Below are 20,771 nucleotides of genomic sequence, written 5' to 3' on the forward strand. Positions count from 1 at the left end.
GTTTTTAACTCACATGTTGCATAGCCAGCTTTGCTTCAGTTCCTCACACCCTCTTTCCTCCCCTCTCCTTCCTTTCCAGGGTGGACTAAGACCTCTGTGTCTGACAGCAACTCTAGACTCCTCCTCTGTCAGAGTCTAACCTACTTGAGGTGCAATAGTCCTATTTCTGCTGAGGGTAGCTAAATAAACCCAGAGCAAGCCACACCGAAATATAACCACTGTGTGTTCCACACAGTGCAGGCTGATCAGACGGCAAGACCACTGACATGCTTGTATTTAGTGTATTGAAGTAACTGTTACTGCCCATTACTAGATGATCTCACTATCCCTCTAACCAGAATGTGCTCCTCCCACCCGCAGCAACAGTGTTTACTGAAGAATTTCTATTCTCTTTCCCATGTGTTCCTGCTGGACTTGATTCCTATAGACATATATATAAGTGCGTTGGAGCCCTTTGCAGTTACGTAGATAAAAACATGTAAAATCCTATTTATACAATATTCATATTTTAAAAAGTCTTATACAGTGTATTTACTGTAAATATTTCACATTCCAATGTTCTGCACATAGCATAATATGTTCTAAGTATTTCTAAATCGATATGCCTATATCTATATATATTTGTACATATCTATACCTATATATAATCAGCTATATATATATATATATATATATATATATATATATATATATATATATATAGATATAAATATATATTGTACCAAAATACCATTATATATATCTATATCTATCTATCTATCTATCTATCTATCTATCTATCTATATATATATATATATATATATATATATACTTTATTTAACCATTGCTCTGTCACAATTAGACTGCACACATTGCCTCAGTGAGGCCGAATTATCAAGCCGTCAACTATGCTGCATTCCAATACGCATGCCTAACATCGCGGCCGTGGACCTGAATACGCTCTCCTTATTTATAAAAAAAAGCTGTCAAAAAGCTGCGCACCAAGTACAGGGGCGATGAGCATCGGACTGTTGTTAACTAGCAGTCATCGATCTCGCTGCTATTCGGCTTTTTCCCCAACTTTATTTATACCCTGTCACTAAACACCGCCACTATACTAAAATGTTTAACCCCTATCCCGCCTCTCCCAGACCCCGCCGCAACTAAATAAAGTTACTAACCCCCATCCCGCTGCTCCTGGAGCCCACTGCAACTCTAATAAAGTTATTAACCCCTATCCCTCCGCTCCTGGAGCCACCGCAACTCTAATAAAGTTATTAACCCCTATCCTGCCACTCCCGGACCCCTCTGCAACTAAATAAATGTATTAACCCCTAAACCCCTGGCCTCCCACATCACTACCACTTACTAAACCGCCAGCCCCCTATATCACAATAAACTAAATTAAGCTTTTAACCCCTAAACCTAACAACCCGCTAACTTTATATTAAATATTAACTCATCCCTATCTTATAATAAATTTAAACTTACCTTTAGAATTAAAATAAACTATATTAAACTACTAATTAACCTACCCTAACTATTAACCTACAATTACATTAAACTATATTAAACTAATAATTAACCTGACCTAACTATTATACTAAAATTTACATTAAACTAAAAAATAAATTATCATATTACATTTCTAAAAACCTAACCCTACTCAAGTTATTTAAATCTACTATTAAAAATTACTAAGTTACAAAAAAATAACAACTAAGTTACACAAAATAAAAAATACTACGTTACACAAAATAAAAAATAAATGATCAAATATTTAAACTAATTACACCTAATCTAATAGCCCTATCAAAATAAAAAAAAAACACTAGCCTACACTAAACTATCAATGGCCCTTAAAAGGGCCTTTTGCGGGTCATTGTTTCAAAGAAATCAGCTCTTTCACCTGATACAAATACCCCCCCAACAGTAAAACCCACCACCTACACAACCAACCCCCCCAAATAAAAACCTATCTAATGAACCTAACACTAACCCCCGAAGATCCACTTACAAAGGGCATTTGTATGGGAATTGCCCTTAAAAGGGCATTCAGCTCTTTTACTGCCCAAAGTCCCTAACCTAAAATTAAAACCCACCCAATAAACTCTTAAAAAAACCTAACACTAACCCCCGAAGATCTACTTACAGTTTTCGAAGACCGGTCATCCATCCTCATCCAAGCGGCAGAAGTCCTCGGCGAAGCCGGCAGAAGTCTTCATCCAAGCGGGCAGAAGTCTTCAACCAGACGGCATCTTCTATCTTCATCCATCCGGCGCAGAGGGGCTCCCTCTTCAAGACATCCGGCGTAGAGCATCCTCTTTTTACGACGTCTCTTGAAGAATGAAGTTTCCTTTAAATGACGTCATCCAAGATGGCGTCTCTTACATTCCGATTGGCTGATAGAATTCTATCAGCCAATCGGAATTGAAGGGGATAAAATCCTATTGCATTCTATTGACTGATAGTAAATAGAATGCAAGCTCAATCCTATTGGCTGATTGCAACAGCCAATAGGATTTCCCCCCCTTAATTCTGATTGGCTGATAGAATTCTATCAGCCAATCGGAATGTAAGGGATGCCATCTTGGATGACGTCATTTAAAGGGAAACTTCATTCTTCAAGATTCGTTGTAAGAAGAGGATGCTCCGCGCCGGATGTCTTGAAGATGGACCTGCTCCGCGCCGGATGGATGAAGATAGAAGATGCTGTTTTGATGAAGATTTCTGCCCACTTGGATGAAGACTTCTGTCGGCTTTGATGAGGACTTCTGCCTCTTGGATGAGGATGGATGTCCGGTCTTCGAAAACTTTAAGTGGATCTTCGGGGGTTAGTGTTAGGTTTTTTTAAGGGTTTATTGGGTGAGTTTTAATTTTAGGTTAGGGACTTTGGGCAGTAAAAGAGCTAAATGCCCTTTTAAGGGAAATGCCCATACAAATGCCCTTTTCAGGGCAATGGGGAGCTTAGGTTTTTTAGATAGGTTTTTATTTGGGGGATTGGTTGTGTGGGTGGTGGGTTTTACTGTTGGTGGGTGTTTGTATTTTTTTTACAGGTAAAAGAGCTGATTTCTTTGGGGCAATGCACCGCAAAAGGCCCTTTTAAGGTCCATTGGTAGTTTTTTTGTAGGCTAGGGTTTTTTATTTTATTTTGGTTGGGCTTTTTTATTTTAATGGGGCTATAAGATTAGGTGTAATTAGTTTAAATATTTGATCATTTCTTATTTTTTGTGTGAAATTTAGTGTTTTTTATTTTTTGTAACTTAGTTGTTATTTTTTTGTAACTTAGTAATTTTTAATTGTAGATTTAAATAATTTGAGTAGGGTTAGGTTTTTAAATATGTAATATAGTTAATTTAATTTTTAGTTTAATGTAATTTTAGTATAATAGTTAGGGTAGGTTAATTAATAGATTAATTTAGTTTATTTTAATTCTACAGGTAAGTTTAAATTTATTATAAGATAGGGATGAGGTAATTTTAATGTAAAGTTAGCGGGTTGTTAGGTTTAGGGGTTAATAGCTTAATTTAGTTTATGGTGATGTGGGGGGCTGGCGGTTTAGGGGTTAATCGGTTTAGTTAGTGGTAGTGATGTGGGAAGCCAGGGGTTTAGGGATAAATAATTTTATTACAGTTGCGGCAGGGTCCGGGAGCAGCAGGATAGGGGTTAATATATTTATTTAGTTGCGGCGGGGTCTGGGAGCGGCAGGATAGGGGTTTATACATTTATCTAGTTGCGGGGGGTTCTGGGAGTGGCGGAATAGGGGTTAAAATATTTATTTAGTTGCGGCGGGGTCCAGGAATGGCGGGATAGGGGTTAATACATTTATTTAGTTGCCGTGGGCTCCGGGAGCAGCGGAATAGGAGTTAATATATTTATTTAGTTGCCGTGGGCTCCGGGAGTGGTGGGATAGGGGTTAATAACATTATATAGGTGGAGGAAATGTCGGGCAGAAGATTAGGGGTGTTTAGACTCGGGGCTTATGTTAGGGTGTTAAGTGTAAACGTAACTTTTATTCTAGCATAGAAATAAATGGGATATCTAGCAGCATCGATCATGAGCTTTCGCTGCTTTCATACTCCCATTGATTCCTATGGCATCCGCGGCCTCCAGGGTGGCGGATTGAAAACCAAGTATGCTGGGCAGGAATAGTGGCCAGCGTACCTGTTAGAAGTTTGATAACTTGCAAGAGTTGTCAGATAATGTTGAATTTGTATTCGGAACATCTGTAATGACGTAAGCATTGATCTGTGGCGGATCGTATATTACGTCACAAATTTCAACTTTTGCTGGTCTGTAGGCTTTGATAAATGGGTTGAATCAAGCTCGCCACAATTACGCAATGGAATTTCAGCGTATTTGCGGTTGACGGCTTGATAAATATCCCTCAGTGTGTTTTTAATTTTTGTAAGTTCCTAATTGTATTTCACATTAAAAGTTAAGTTTTACTTATTTTTCAAGGTTCATACCCCCTTGAGTGAGTTGATTTTGTGATTTCAGAAATTTGAATCCCACAATAAATTTCACAAACTCCTGAGTGCTAACAAGTGTATTCTCCAGAGGGGGTTCTTGTATCCCTTTCTTCCCTATTTTTCCTATATATATATATATATATATTTATGAATAAATATAACATATTCTTCTATGTAAAGAACACTGGAATGTGAGATATTCATATTTTCAGATTGGGTTAGCGCACATAAGTATATGCAATCGGGTTTGCGTGGGTTTCTCCATTGACTTCTATGGGAGAATAGGTTATGGAGCGCACAATATTATAAGTTCGGCTTTATGCGCACGTCAGGTTAGCGAGAGAGTGATTTTTTTTACTTTCAACTCATAATACCAGCACAACCCAATACATACAAAAATTTACTTCTAGGGCAATTAACGCTCTAGTGAAAGTGATAAATAGCGCTCCACTCATAATCTGGCCCTTAAATTAGAAGCATTAGAAAAGAAAAAAGGTATAATGTTAAGCGTGGAGAATTAATTATTAGTAACTATGTAAACACATCCTTAAAACATTATGGCATGGTAAGTTTTCTTCTTCTATTGGGTTAAAGGACCATTAAATACAGTAGAATTGCATAATTAACATGCATAATTAATAAGTGCATAATAAAAAGACATTGCAACATTTCTCTGAATTTAAAATAAGCATTCGATTTTTTTCTGACAAATAATTCCCCCCCCCCATTTGCTGGCACCTTATATCATGTGAGAGCCATCAGCCAATCACAGACTAGTATACATATAGACTGTAAACTATACATGCTCAGTAGGAGCTGGTGCCTCAAACAATATGCATATAAAAACAGAAATAAATTGTTAAGTCTCATAAAACTGCATACTTTTTTTGAATCATGAAAGTTTAATTTTGACTTTAGTGTTTTTTTGTTGTTGGCTGTAAAAGAAATATAAAAAAAAATAAAAAAATATTACCATATTAAAATGATTAGTGTTTAACGCGGACACATGCACACCATCATGTTATATCACTTTTTAGCAATTGTTGTTTCTTATAAAAGTAACAATTTTCATAGCAAGCAATTATTTCAATAATTATTTTTAAAATGATAAAATATGCTCTAAATCATTTTATTAAATTATTTTACAAAACGTAAATTGCTTTCTCAGATTATTTCTTTCAGAGCTTTTTTTATTTTTATCTATAGCTAGATAAAAAGTTGTTCTTAAATGTACCTTTTTAATGTTTACTTTTGAGTAGGCAGTAATTATATGTGTAAAATATTCTGTTTTATTCCAAAGAATAATCTATAATATAAAGTAAATAATTTAAACATGGTGACTTGCTATACTTAGTGCACAATGTACATAATCACTCTCTGTACTCTCTGTTAAGGTATAAATTAACCTAGATCTACAGTTTTGTTCCTTGGCATAGAAAAACTCTTTTATTTTTGTTTGTTAGAGAAGTGCAGGAAATAATTGTCTCTTTTTTGCATTGCATCTTCCAGAAAACATTGAAAGAAGTCTTCTGTGTTTACATTTGGCTAGATTACAAGTTTTGCGGTACAGCTATGCCGCTGAAAAATTGGCCATTGCACGTGGAATGCCCGGGAACGCATATTACGAGTCGTTACGATATAGCTATAACAAAAGCATTTTAGCCTGTAATGCAACGTCCATTCCGCAATAAAAAAAAAATTTAGTTTGAGTGTGGGAATTCCATAGTGCCCGTATTGCAGGTTGTGCGTTCAGGTTAAAAAGCTTGCGTTACAACCTATACCGAAACGATCCATACCGCCATCTGAGAGCAGTAGTTATGGATTTTGTGAAACAAAAATGTTTCACAAAACTCATAACTAAACTGTTACAAAGTACACTAACACCCATAAACTACCTATTAACCCCTAAACCGCCACCCTCCCGCATTGCAAATACTATATTAAACTTATTTACCCCTAATCTGCCACCCACCCACATCGCCAACACTATTTAAATATATTAACCCGTAAACCACTGCTCCCTGACATTGCCGCCACTAAATAAACCTATTAGCCCCTAAACCAACAGCCCCCCACATCGTAACTACTAAACTAGACCTATTAACCCCTAAACTGCTGCCCCCCACATCGCAAAACACTAAATTTAAATATTAACCCTTAAACCTAACACCCCCTAACTTTAAATTAAAATTACAATATTATTATCTTAAAATAAATAAAAAATTACCTCTGAAATAAAAAAAAAACTAAATTAACCTAACATTACTATTCTAATAAAATAAAAAAAACAAAAAACCTAAATTACAAATTTAAAAAAAATAATCCTACGAAAAAAAAATAATTAAAATTCTAAAATTACAGAAAATAATAAACACTAAAATTACAAAAATAAAAAAAAACAAGATTACAAAAAATAATAATAAACGCGATGATTGAAGACTTCTCGCCGCCTGGATGGAGATGGATGTCTGGACTTCAGAAACCGTGAGTAGATATTCTGGGGTTAGTGTTAAGTATTTTTTTTATTTTTTTGGGGTGTTTTTTTTTCAGATTTGGGCTTTGGGCAAAGTGTAAAAGAGCTGAAGGCCCTTTTAAGGGCAGTGAAAAGATCTGAATGCCCATTTAAGGGCAATGCCCATACAAATTACCCTTTAGGGGCAATGGGTAGCTTTATTTTTTTTTTAGAGTTATGTCTTTTGTTTTGGGGGGTTGGTTGGGTGGGGGATTTTACTGTTGGGAGGGTTAGACCTCTGTTTAATTTTCTAAATGTTCCCCAATTGCACCCAAATTTCAGTGCATCTACTTTCTTTTTCGCATGACTGTATATGTACTGTATGTGTGTATATGCATATATGTGTGTACATATGCATTTGTGTATTTATATGTTTATATATGTATTTACAGACATATATAAACAACGGTCTATAACTATGGCACCAGCCAAAACGCATAAGACCAGTCAGCACTCTTTGTCTACTGTGCGCTCATTTTAATTTGTATTCCAATAAAGCTCCAGGAACTCTTTCCTTTTTTGTCCTATATATAAACAAATAAATACAAATGTATACATATATAAGTGCATTTGAGCCCTTTGCAGTCAAGTAACTGAAAACATGTAAAATCATATTTATGCAATATTCATATTTAATACAGCATTTAACTATGTATGTACTGTAAATATTTCACATTCCAATGTTCTTCACATAGGTGAATATGTTCTGAGTATTTATAAATAGATATTCCTATATATATCTGTATATATCTATATGTATATATATATATATATATATATATATATATATATATAATGATATAGATATATATAGGTATAGATATATATTTTACCAAAATACCATCAGATATGTATAAAAATATCTATTTATGAATAAATAGAACATATTCTGCTATGTAAAAAACATTGGGATGTGAGTTAATCATATTTTCATGTCAAGTTAGTGCACTTGAGTAAGGGTGATCGTTTTTCCCCACACTTTTTACGCTCCATTTACTTCTATGGGGGAATACATTAACATGGTCCTGATATTCTAAAAAATGACTTCTAGCGGAGTTAGCACGTGAGCGGGAGCGATAAATAGCACTCCACTTGTAATCTAGACTTGTATGAGGTTAAAGTATGTGTTCACGTGGCTCCTAGAAATGAATCTATAAACATTATGGGGAAGCTGAGGTACATTATTAAACACTATAAATACATCTTAGTTTATATTAGGGGATGTTGAAATGTGACAATTAACAGGCTTAAATTAAAGTTTTAAACATTTTTCAGAAATGTTTTAAGCCTAAGTAAATCTGCAGATAATATCTGCATTTAGATGATGTCAAATAACATGTTTCAGCTGGTTTTAAAAATGGACCAAAATGTTTTTTGTCTCTTTAGATACAGAATTAAATGTGAAAAAGCTTAATAAATAATCAGCTACTATGATTTAATTATTATGTCCTTGTCTCCTGTTGTCATCGTCCATGATTCAAATCTCACTGATAATTGCTCTTCAAAGAAAAAAAAAGTCTTCTACTTATAGGCCAGAATTGCAGTGTGTAAAGTTTTGACACAAGATGACTTTTAATGAGTCACAAAGATCACCCTAGTATTACTTACTATATATATTGTAATGGTTTATTTATTTGTTTATTTTAAAAATAGTAAGAAAAATGAATGTCCTATTGTGCCCTCACATTATGTTCCAACAAACAACTTTAACACAAAGGAAAACATTGCAATTTATTGTTTGCTAACACAAAAACATAGATATATAACTGATCATAAGAAAGATGAGACTCAAATGTATATTTCTAAATATAATAATGTAAAAATAACAGTTAAACGGACAGTCATTCAACACTAGAATTTTTGTTGTTTAAAAAGATACATAATACCTTTATTACCCATTCCAAAGTTTTGCATAACCAATACAGTTATAATAATTTACCTCTGTAATTACCTTGTATCTAAGTCTCTGCAAACTGCCTCCTTATTTCAGTTCTTTTGACAGACATACATTTTAGCCAGTCAATGCTATCTCCTAGGTAACTTCACATGCTTGAGCTCAATGTTATTACCCATTCCCCAGTTTTGCAATGCTGAATACGGAGAGCATATTGCTCTCCGCATTCAGCGAAGTCTTGCGGACCTGATCCGTACTGTCGGATCAGGTCCGCAAGACATTTGTTAAATTGGCCTCTGTGTATTCAACCCTTTTCAGTCATTCAACACTAGAATTTTTGTTGTTTAAAAAGATACATAATACCTTTATTACCCATTCCCCAGTTTTGCATAACCAGTACAGTTATAATAATTTACCTCTGTAATTACCTTGTATCTAAGTCTCTGCAAACTGCCTCCTTATTTCAGTTCTTTTGACAGACATACATTTTAGCCAATCAATGCTATCTCCTAGGTAACTTCACATGCTTGAGCTCAATGTTATTACCCATTACCCAGTTTTGCATAATCAACACACTTATAATAATACACATTTTCTTCTGTGTTTACCTTGTATCTAAGACTATGCAAACTGCCCCCTTATTTCAGCTCTTTTGACAGACTTGCATTTTAGCCAATCAGTGCTATCTCCTAGGTAACTTCACATGCTTGAGCTCAATGTTATTTATATGACACACATGAACTAACATGCTCTAGTGGTGAAAAACTATCAAAATGCATTCAGATTAAAGGCGGCCTTCAAGGTCTAAGAAATTAACATATGAGCCTACCTAGGTTTAGCTTTCAACTAAGAATACCAAGAAAACAAAGCAAAATTGGTGATAAAAGTAAAATTGGGAAGTTGTTTAAAATTACACCGCCTATTTGAATCATGAACGCTTCTTTTTGACTTGGCTGTCCCTTTAAAGCAGCATTAAAGCATTTAATTTTAAAACTCATTCCTTTCATACTATGAGTTTAGCCACTGAAAAGGGTTGAATACACAGAGGCCAATTTAACAAATGTCTTGCGGACCTGATCCGACAGTGCGGATCAGGTCCGCAAGACTTTGCTGAATGCGGAGAGCAATACGCTCTCTGTATTCAGCATTCCACCAGCAGCTCACAAGAGCTGCTGGTGCAACGCCGCCCCCTGCAGACTCACGAGGGGGGTGTCAATCAACCCAATCGTACCCGATCGGGTTGAATTTTGGCGAATCCTGTCCGCCTGCTCAGAGCAGGCGGACAGGGTTATGGAGCAGCTGTCTTTGTGACCGCTGCTCCATAACTTGTGTTTCTGGTGAGTCTGAAGACTCGCCAGAAACACAGGCCGTCAAGCTCATGAGCTTGATAGATAGGCCCCATAGTTTTCCATTTATCAAAGGGTGGGTGAATATGGTTTGTTGTCATGAACTTTGTCCATTCAGCATTGCACAAGAGGGGGCTGTCAATCATCCCAATCCCATCCAATTGGGATGATTGCAATCTGCCATACTTTAAGTTAAGTAGCAGCGGTTTTAAGAGCCTTAAACACCGGGGCTCTGAAGCTGCTATCGCAACTTGATAAATGGAGCCCATAAAGTGGTGCTCCTGTGCCACACCAGATGATCATAAAGCTACTAAACTAATCAAATAACAGCTATAGGTGGCAATATTCCATTCCTTGGCCATACCTTTTATTTGGATCAGAATGGCAGGTGTTCTAGAACAGTGTTTCTCAACCGCAATCCTCAAGTACTTCTAACAGGCCAGATTTTCATCATAGCTGAACTAGAGCACAGGTGAAATAATCAGCTGATCAGTAACCATGGTTACTAACCTGCTCTCACCCATCAGCTGATTATTTCATCTGTGCTCTAGTTCAGCTATAATGAAAACCTGGCGTGTTGGGGGTAATTGAGGACCGCAGTAAGACTAAAAAAAGAGAATTTGTTTAAAGCAAAATGCTCTAATAAAAACATCAGATAGATAGAGAAATAGAGAGATAGATGGTCATGCAGAAAAAGAGCAGTACCTTTTTAGCCAGTGTATTTAAAGAAAATAAAAATCCTTTTGTAAGAAAATGATACCTTTAATAGCTAACTATTAGTGGACACAATTACAAGCTTTCAGGACTCTGGGGTGTCTGACTAAAGGATCTCAGTGTCTTGAAAACTTGTAATTGTATCCACTAATAGTTAGCTTTTAAAGGTATCACCTGTACATCGCTTTTGTTATTTTCTATTAGCCAATCGGAATCTAAGGGACGCTATCTTGGATGATGTCATTTAAAGGAACCGTCATTCAGTAAGAAGACTCCTGATGAAGAGGATGCTCCGTGTCGGATGTCTTGAAGATGGAAGATACCGTCTGGATGAAGACTTCTGCCCGTCTGGAGGACTTCTTCGTCCGGCTTGGATGAAGACTTCTCCCGGCTTCGTTGAGGACTTCCGCTCGGTTGGATGAAGACTTCTGCTGCTTCCTTGAGGATGGATGTCCGGTCTTCAGAACAGTAAGTCGATCTTCAGGAGCTTAGTGTTAGGTTTTTTTAAGGGTGTATTGGGTGGGTTTTATTTTTAGGTTAGGGCTTTTAAGGGCAATGCCCATCCAAATGCCCTTTTCAGGGCAATGGGGAGCTTAGGTTTTATTAGTTAGTATTTTATTTTGGGGGTTGGTTGTTTGGGTGGTGGGTTTTACTAGCCCTTTTAACCCCTTAAGGACACGGCCATTTTTAAATTTCTTTCCCTTAAGGACCAGGGCTATTTTTACATTTCTGCGGTGTTTGTGTTTAGCTGTAATTTTCCTCTTACTCGTTTACTGTACCCACACATATTATATACCGTTTTTCTCGCCACTAAATGGACTTTCTAAAGATACCATTATTTTCATCATATCTTATAATTTACTATTAAAAATATTATAAAATATGAGGAAAAAATGGAAAAAAACACACTTTTTCTAACTTTGACCCCCAAAATCTGTTACACATCTACAACCACCAAAAAACAACCATGCTAAATAGTTTCTAAAATTTGTCCTGAGTTTAGAAATACCCAATGTTTACATATTCTTTGCTTTTTTTGCAAGTTATAGGGCCATAAATACAAGTAGCACTTTGCTATTTCAAAACCACTTTTTTTCAAAATGAGCGCTAGTTACATTGGAACCCTGATATCTGTCAGGAATACCTAAATATCCCTTGACATGTATATATTTTTTTTTAGAAGACATCCCAAAGTATTGATCTAGGCCCATTTTGGTATATTTCATGCCACCATTTCACCGCCAAATGCGATCAAATAAAAAAAAATGTTCACTTTTTCACAAACTTTAGGTTTCTCACAGAAATTATTTACAAACAACTTGTGCAATTATGGCATAAATGGTTGTAAGTGCTTCTCTGGGATCCCCTTTGTTCAGAAATAGCAGACTTATATGGCTTTGGCGTTGCTTTTTGGTAATTAGAAGGCTGCTAAATGCCACTGCGCGCCACACGTGTTTTATGCCCAGCAGTGAAGGGGTTAATTAGGGAGCATGTAGGGAGCTTGTAGAGTTAATTTTAGCTTTAGTGTAGTGTAGTAGACAACCCAAAGTATTGATCTAGGCCCATTTTGGTAAATTTAATGCCACCATTTCACCGCCAAATGCGATCAAATTAAAAAAAAACGTAATTTTTTTCGCAATTTTAGGTTTCTCACTGAAATTATTTACAAACAGCTTGTGCAATTATAGCACAAATGGTTGTAAATGCTTCTCTGGTATCCCCTTTGTTCAGAAATAGCAGACATATATGGCTTTGGCAATGCTTTTTGGTAATTAGAAGGCTGCTAAATGCCGCTGCACATCACACGTGTATTATGGCTAGCAGTGAAGGGGTTAATTAGGGATCTTGTAGGGAGCTTGCAGGGTTAATTTTAGCTTTAGTGTAGAGATCAGCCTCCCACCTGACACATCAGACCCACTGATCCCTCCCAAACAGCTCTCTTCCCTCCCCCACCCCACAATTGTCCCCGCCATCTTAAGTACTGGCAGAAAGTCTGCCAGTACTAAAATAAAAGGTATCTTTTTTTTTTTTCTTTTTTTTTTTGGGAGCATATTTACATATGCTGCTGTGTAGGATCCCTCTTAGCCCCAAACCTCCCTGATCCCCCCCCAAACAGCTCTCTAACCCTCCCCCTCTACATTATTGGGAGCCATCTTGGGTACTGGCAGCTGTCTGCCAGTACCCAGTTTACAAAAAAAATATATTTTTTTTTAAAGTATATTTTTTAATTTTTTCCCCACTTTTCTGTAGTGTAGCTTCCCCCCCCCCAAGACTAAACCCCCACCCCCTCCCAGATCCCTTCGATTAACATATTTATCCCCCCTCTCTCCCTCTAAATATAAACCACTGTTCCATAGTGTAACGGTTCCCACCCGCTCCCTCCCCGTGCACGCGCCCGCCCGCCTCCCCTGTGCACGCGCGCGCGTCCGTGCGCGCCCCCCAGCAATCCCGCCCACGATCCCGCCCACGATCCCGCCCACCGGTCATCATCGATCGCCGCCCACCCGCCTCCCACGTCTGCTCCCACCCACCAACGATCGCGGCATCGATGTCCGGTGCAGAGAGGGCCACAGAGTGGCTCTCTCTGCATCGGATGGGGAAAAATGTTATTGCAGTGATGCCTCGATATCGAGGCATCACTACAATAACCGGAAAGCGGCTGGAAGCGATCAGGATCGCTTCCAGCCGCTTTCAACCCCAACGTCGTACAGGGTACGTCGCTGGTCTTTAAAGACCAGTTTGTGCAAGACGTACCCTGTACGACGCGTGTCGTTAAGGGGTTAAGGGCTATTGATAGTTTAGTTTAGGCTAGGTTTTTTTTTATTTTGGAGGGGCTTTTTTATTTTGATAGGGCTCTTAGATTAGGTGTAATTAGTTTAAAGATCTTTAATTTGTTTTTTATTTTCTGTAATGTAGTGTTTTTTTTGTGATTTAGCTAATTTAATTTATTTAATTGTATTTAATTTAGTTAATTTATTTAATTGCAGTGTAGTGTTAGGTGTTAGTGTAACATAGGTTAGGTTTTATTTTACAGGTAAATGTGTCTTTATTTTAGCTAGGTAGTTATTAAATAGTTAATAACTATTTAATAACTATGCTACCTAGTTAAAATTAATACAAACTTGCCTGTAAAACAAAAATAAACCCTAAGCTAGATACAATGTAACTATTAGTTATATTGTAGCTAGCTTAGGGTTTACTTTATAGGTAAGTATTTATTTTTAAATAGGAATAATGTAGTTAATGATAGTAATTTTATTTAGATTTATTTACATTATATTTCAATTAGGGGGTGTTAGGGTTAGGGTTAGACTTAGGTTTAGGGGTTAATAAATTGAATATAGTGCTGGCGACATTGGGGACGGCAGATTAGGGGTTAATAAATGTAGGTAGGTGGCGGTGATGTTGGGGGCAGCAGATTAGGGGGTAATAAATATAATGTAGGTTGCGGCGATGTCCGGAGCTGAAGATTATCGGTTAATAAGTATAATGTAGGTGGCGGCGATGTTAGGGACGGCAGATTAGAGGTTAATAATATTTAACTAATGTTTTGAGAGGCGGGAGTGCGGCGGTTTAGGGGTTAATATGTTTATTATAGTGGCGGCAGATTAGGGGTTAATAAGTATAATGTAGATGTCGGCGATGTCGGGGGGCGGCAGATTAGGAGTTAATAAGTGTAAGGTTAGGAGTGTTTAGACTCAGGGTTCATGTTAGGGTGTTAGGTGTAAACATACATTTTATTTGCCCATAGGAATCAATGGGGCTGTGTTACTGAGTTATACGCTGCTTTTTTGCAGGTGTTAGACTTTTTCTCAGCCGGCTCTCCCCGTTGATTCCTATGGGGAAATCGTGCACAAGCACATACGACCAGCTCACTGCTGACTTAAGCAGCGCTGGTACACACCTCCAGCCAAATAGGCCAATCATGTCACCAATAGTTCCTGATATTTTCTGATATTTTCATTTGCTGGTGGAACACACCTTTTTATCACTAAGACAATCAGGAACTACCTGTGACCGAAATCCCCGTTCAGATTTGCGCTGCTATATTGCATGTACCAAAGTTAGGCACCCGCTGTTGAATTCTCATCTTTACTGTCTAAATCTAAGATATAATTCAAAGTGGTATACTGGGCTTATAATACTTCACAGCTTTGGTATTACACTTGGTGCACAAGTTAATGGAGCCTGGCAAAATGGATCCGCTAAGCCATTATTAATGAGCGCTGCTCACTCCTGTGTCTTTCCAACCGACCTTTTTCAAGTGTAGATCATGGTCTGTTTCAGGGTATAAAAATGTAAATAATGATATAATATATATATAATAATACTTCTGCTTAGGTGTTGGCAATACATTATGCACTAGTAATACTCCATATATGAAGTATTACTAGTGCATAGTGTATTGCCAACACCTAAGCAGAAGTATTATCGTTACTGACAGGTTTATTATCCTATTGTTACGTTTAACATCCTATTATTACGTTATTTGTAAATTCATATGACAGGATATCTAACTGTTTGCTTTTGTTCACCCAATGCTTTTCTATATCAATTGTTACATTATGAACAATTGTTAATAATGTCATTATTTACATTTTTATACCCTGAAACAGACCATGATCTACACTTGAAAAAGGTCGGTTGGAATTTGACTTCACAGATTGTGATAAAGATTTAAAACAACTCATACCGTTATGTGAGCACGGGTAACTGCAGGGAGGATTTGTAGGTCGGCCAGTGATCACGTGAGTTCAGAACAGGGACCGTTGAACCAGGAGAAGCACAGGTACGCCGGACAACTATTATACTGATACAGAGAGACGCTGGACAACTGCAATATACACAGAGAGGAACCTGGTAAAGAAGAACCGATGGTCGTGTGTGAAGTTAAACTAAACATTTATCGTTTTTACAATTACGCCTATCCCAGTTGGCATTTTTTCTTTTAATCACTTCATAAATTGTTATTATGTATCTTTTTCCTTATGTATAGCTGTTTATGCTATCTATGCTATAATAACTAGTGCTGTGGCCACAGCTTAAATTTTATATACAGTGGGACCTCGGTTTACGAATTTAATCCGTTCTCCGGGACGTTTCGTATTTCGAAAAATTCGTAAACCGAAACACGGTTTCCCATAGGAATGCATTGAAAACCAATTAATGTGTTCCGGAGGTGAGAAAAAAAAGTCAAATACAGTATTTTATCTGTTCAAAACTCTTTATAAAGTGCACTTTAAAGGCATAAATACTGTACAGGGACATGATTAATCAAGCAATAACATTTCAAACATCCATCTTTATGTTTTAAAACATCACACATCAACTTTTAAAACATGGCAGACTGTTGGTAACATGGTACAGTACACTTTAACTGTACATAAATAACACGTCAACAGGGAAAACATGGAAAATAGCAAAACAATTTCAACACTGTTTGGAAGATGAGGAGGACGAGGGCAATTGGGCAGCACTAACACAAGCAGGTTCTTCTTCATGTCTAGGCTGTTTTTGTAGGAACCTTTCCATTGTCTGCTGCCTCTGGCGCCTTTTAAGCATCCCTCGGAAAGGGGACATGATGTCTGTGTCAAAACTGCTCACAAGTCTGTGGGCTAGAGCCTTATATGGGTGGTGCTGCTGTACAAAAGTCTGTAGGTTTACCCACATTTGGCATGCCTCCTTGAGTTCCGTGGAAGAGAGCTGTTCCTCACTCATTTCCTCCTCCTCCTCAAATGCGATCTGCTCCTCCATCGACTCCTTCTGCAATTCCACCAGCTCCTCGGTGGTTAGGTCACGGTTGTGTTCCTCCACCAGCTCGTAGACATCCTCCTCATTCACCTCCAGGCCCATGGTCCTCCCCAAGGAAACAATTTCCTCCAACACTGTTGACTCTGGTGCAGGTGCAGAAGCACTGGAGGCAGGTTTTACAACACAGTCTGGCCAAAGGTTGCGCCAAGCAGAATTTAGGTTTGTCTGGCTGACCCCGGCCCAGGCAATGGTGATAATCTGCAGACAGCTCACAATGTCAAAATGCTCTCTCCAAAATTCATGGAGGGTGAGGCTTGAGCGATCTGTCATCTCAAAGCATCGCTGGAAAAGCTCCCTTGTGTAGATTTTTTTAAAATTGGAGATGACCTGCTGGTCCATTGGCTGGAGTAGTGGGGTGGTGTTAGGCGGAAGGAACATGACCTTGATGAAATTAAAGTCCTCCAGCAAGTCTTCCTCAAGGCCTGGAGGATGGGCAGGAGCATTGTCCATGAGCAGCATGGCCTTGAGTGGCAGGTTATTGTCCACAAGGTACTTCTTCACAGCAGGACCAAAAACCGCATTGACCCACTTCACAAACAAGAGGCGTGTGACCCAAGCCTTTGGGTTAGACTGCCACAAAACGCTCAACTGCTCCTTGTTCACCTTGTGTTTCTTGAAGGCCCGTGGGGTCTCTGAATGGTAGACAAGCAGGGGCTTGATCTTAAGGTCCCCACTGGCGTTGGCGCAGAACAGGAGGGTAAGACGGTCCTTCATCGGCTTGTGGCCAGGCAATGAGGTCTCCTGTTCTGTGATGAAGGTACGCTTTGGCATCCTCTTCCAGAAGAGTCCAGTCTCGTCGCAGTTGAAGACCTGCTGAGGAAGGTAGCCCTCTGAAACTATGACTTACAGGAACTCCGTAGCAAAATCTTCAGCTGCAGCAACATCGGAACTTGCAGCCTCTCCATGCCTGACCACACTGTGGATGCCAGATCTGTTCTTGAACCTTTCGAACCACCCCCTGCTGGCCTTGAAGCCTTCTGCATCTGCTGACGTTCCTGGCTGTTGTTTGAGGAGGTCAGCATGCAAGGCCTTGGCTTTTTCGCAGATGATCGCCTTGGTCACTGAGTCCCCTGCACGCTGCTTCTGTTCAATCCAGAGCAGGAGCAACTTCTCGACCTCCTCCAGAACAGGTGGCCGTAGCTTGGAGACCCGGGTGACTCCCTTGGCTGCATCTCTCCCAGTAATCTTCTCTTTCATTTTTAGGATTGTACCGATTGTGGATGCACTCCTTCCATACTCTTTGGCAAGGTCAGTCAATCGCATTCCTCCTTCATGCTTCCTGATGATTTCCTTCTTGTCCTCAAGCAGAATCATCTCCTTCTTCCTCTTCCCAGCTTCCGCTGCTTTCTTGGGTGCCATGACACCACCGTCCCTAAGTATGCAAAAAAAATTAAAAATGCTTTACACCCACATGAGCTGGCATGGAAAACAACCCCACAATGCAAAAAAGGCATGCACAGCACATGAGCTGGCATGGAAACCACACTAAAAGGCATGCACAGCAGATGAGCTGTAATAGGCATGCACAGCAGATGAGCTGTAACAGGCATGCACAGCAGATGAGCTGTAACAGCCATGCACAGCAGATGAGCTGTAACAGGCATGCACAAAACATGAGCTGGCATGGAAATCACCCCCAGAATGCAGAACACACAGTAAAAGGCATGCAAACAACCAAGCTCAGCTCCCTACCTTTCCACTTCTTGAGATGCACCAAAAAGGCTCCAAAACCTGCTCCAAAAGGCTCCAAAACCTGCTCCAAAAGGCTCCAAAACCTGCTGCCAATGGCTCCAAATCACGCATGGGGCAGGGGGGGCGGATCTATAAACCAGGACACTTTTTTTCGTATTGCGGGAAAAATTCGTAAACCGAGGCATTTTTCCTCTGAAATTTTAATTCGTAAACCGATTTTTCGTTTACCGAGGCGCGCGTTAACCGAGGTCCCACTGTATATTGTATTTTTATATTCTTTGCTGAGTAAATATATGTTTTATATAGATATCCTGTTCTCTTGTATATGCATATTCTTTTGTTTAGTAGCACAAGTAAGAAGCCTAGACCCTAGCTTATTAGCGCTTCCTAGATTATCTATATTTACATTACTTTTTATGAGTCTGATGAAGCAAAGATTGTCTAGTTTGGAGAGAAATTATTGTGCAGACGTCACAGGGGCTGAACTCACTGAATTCTATAAGAAAAAGGGTAGAACTTAGAAGTCCTAGAGAGATGAGAGATGCCTTCCACAGAAGGTAATGATGCTCTCTGGCATACAGAATTTCACAGAGGAAAGTGATGTTAACAGAAGCGCACCAGGGCCTTGTATAAAGGCTCACTTTGCAGCAAATACAAATTAAACTGAAATAATTTTACTACAATTTAACTTGCTTTTGCTTCTAGTTTAGTATGTATTACTTTTCTAGTAAAGCATATAGAAGCTGCACACTCTTTTCCAAAAGTGAAAAAAACCTTTATTGACAAGCAAAGTTTCAGGGCTCCTGCCCCTTTTTCAAGCTTGACAAAGGGGCAGGAGCCCCGAAACATTGCTTGTCAATAAAAGTTTTTTTCACTTTTGGAAAAGAATGTGCAGCTTCTATATGCTTTACTAATACACTGGAGCAAGGGGGCAAACTCCATAACCTAGCACCCACTGATATGGCAATGTGAGACTTCAGCAAGGGAGTGCTGATCCCTACCTACATATTTGTTTGATATATTAATCAAATAAGTGTATTGTGAATTTTGAGCAAACTTCCCCTGCAGACAGCAGAAAAGGTAATTTTGTAAGACCAGCTTTTGCAAAATACTTACAGCATTTCATGAGATTTGTGAGAGTAATTCCGACATACCCTGGGAAATCCCCTGTCCCTCCCACTCTCTGAAGGTTTGAGTTTTAGAGTAAATACAAAGTTCAATGTAATTTTGTAGAAATATACAAAGTATTATCCTAGTTTGTTAATTTAACACAGAAGCCTTCAAAACATAATCAGAATTTGTAAAATCACTGCTTTATCTAAATCTAAATACTGCAACAAAAATACCCCTCTTGTTAGGATTTTTTCCCGGGAACAGTTTTTTTTATAGCAGAAACGTATTCCACACCCACTTTATTAGGTGTAAAAGCTTTAATCTACTTATTCACAGACAATTAGCACAAATATAATTTTAACATAAACAAAACAAAATAAACACTAAATAGTGCTTGCTAAACAGAATAAAGCTGTCCTAACTAAAGTTGTGTAACTTTTCCACAAAACTAAAAATTTCAAACAATTTTAAAACTTACAGGCCTAGAACCTTTAGACAGAAGTCCACATCAGCATAATTATGTCTCTTTAATACAGTACACACTATTTTATTAGAACTAATTGACTTTATTTAGCTGCAAGTGAGAAAACCTTAGCTTGTAAGGTAAACCTGAACTGGATTTCTCACCTGCAATTCTCTGTCACATCTAAATTTTGGACAGGATTACCAACCCATAAAACACACTTAATAGCACATTTTCAATACCACCATCAACAAGCTCTCATTGCATGCAGTGTTATATTGCACTGGGCTTGTCTTCACATACAGAAATGCAGAAACCACTCTTTAGAGACGTATAGCACAATTTGATTGTCTAGAACTGTGTGAGAGCCGCCATTAAGGGTTAAGCAACTTTCCAATTTACTTATATTATTAAATTTGCTTTGGTCTTTTGGTATCCTTTGTTGTAGAGCATACCTAGGTAGACACAGGAACAGCAATTCACTGTTGAGAACTAGCTTGTGATTGGTAGCTGCAAGTATAAGCCTCTTGTCATTGGTTCACGGTCCTGAACATACGCTTCAACAAAGGATACCAAGATAATAGAAGTAAACTGGAAATTGTTTAAAATGACATGTTCTATCTGTATCATCAAATGTTAATTTTAAAAAGCCATATCTTTAGCCCCATAAATAAGTTATAGAGAGCACTCGTGTTTTCCCCACTGTCGGTGGAAACATAAAGGCAGAAACACACCCGGGAAAGCAGGAGCGCACCTGTACAATGCATTGGCATG

This window comes from Bombina bombina, chromosome 4, assembly GCF_027579735.1.
Source record: "Bombina bombina isolate aBomBom1 chromosome 4, aBomBom1.pri, whole genome shotgun sequence".
NCBI classification, from domain to species: domain Eukaryota; kingdom Metazoa; phylum Chordata; class Amphibia; order Anura; family Bombinatoridae; genus Bombina; species Bombina bombina.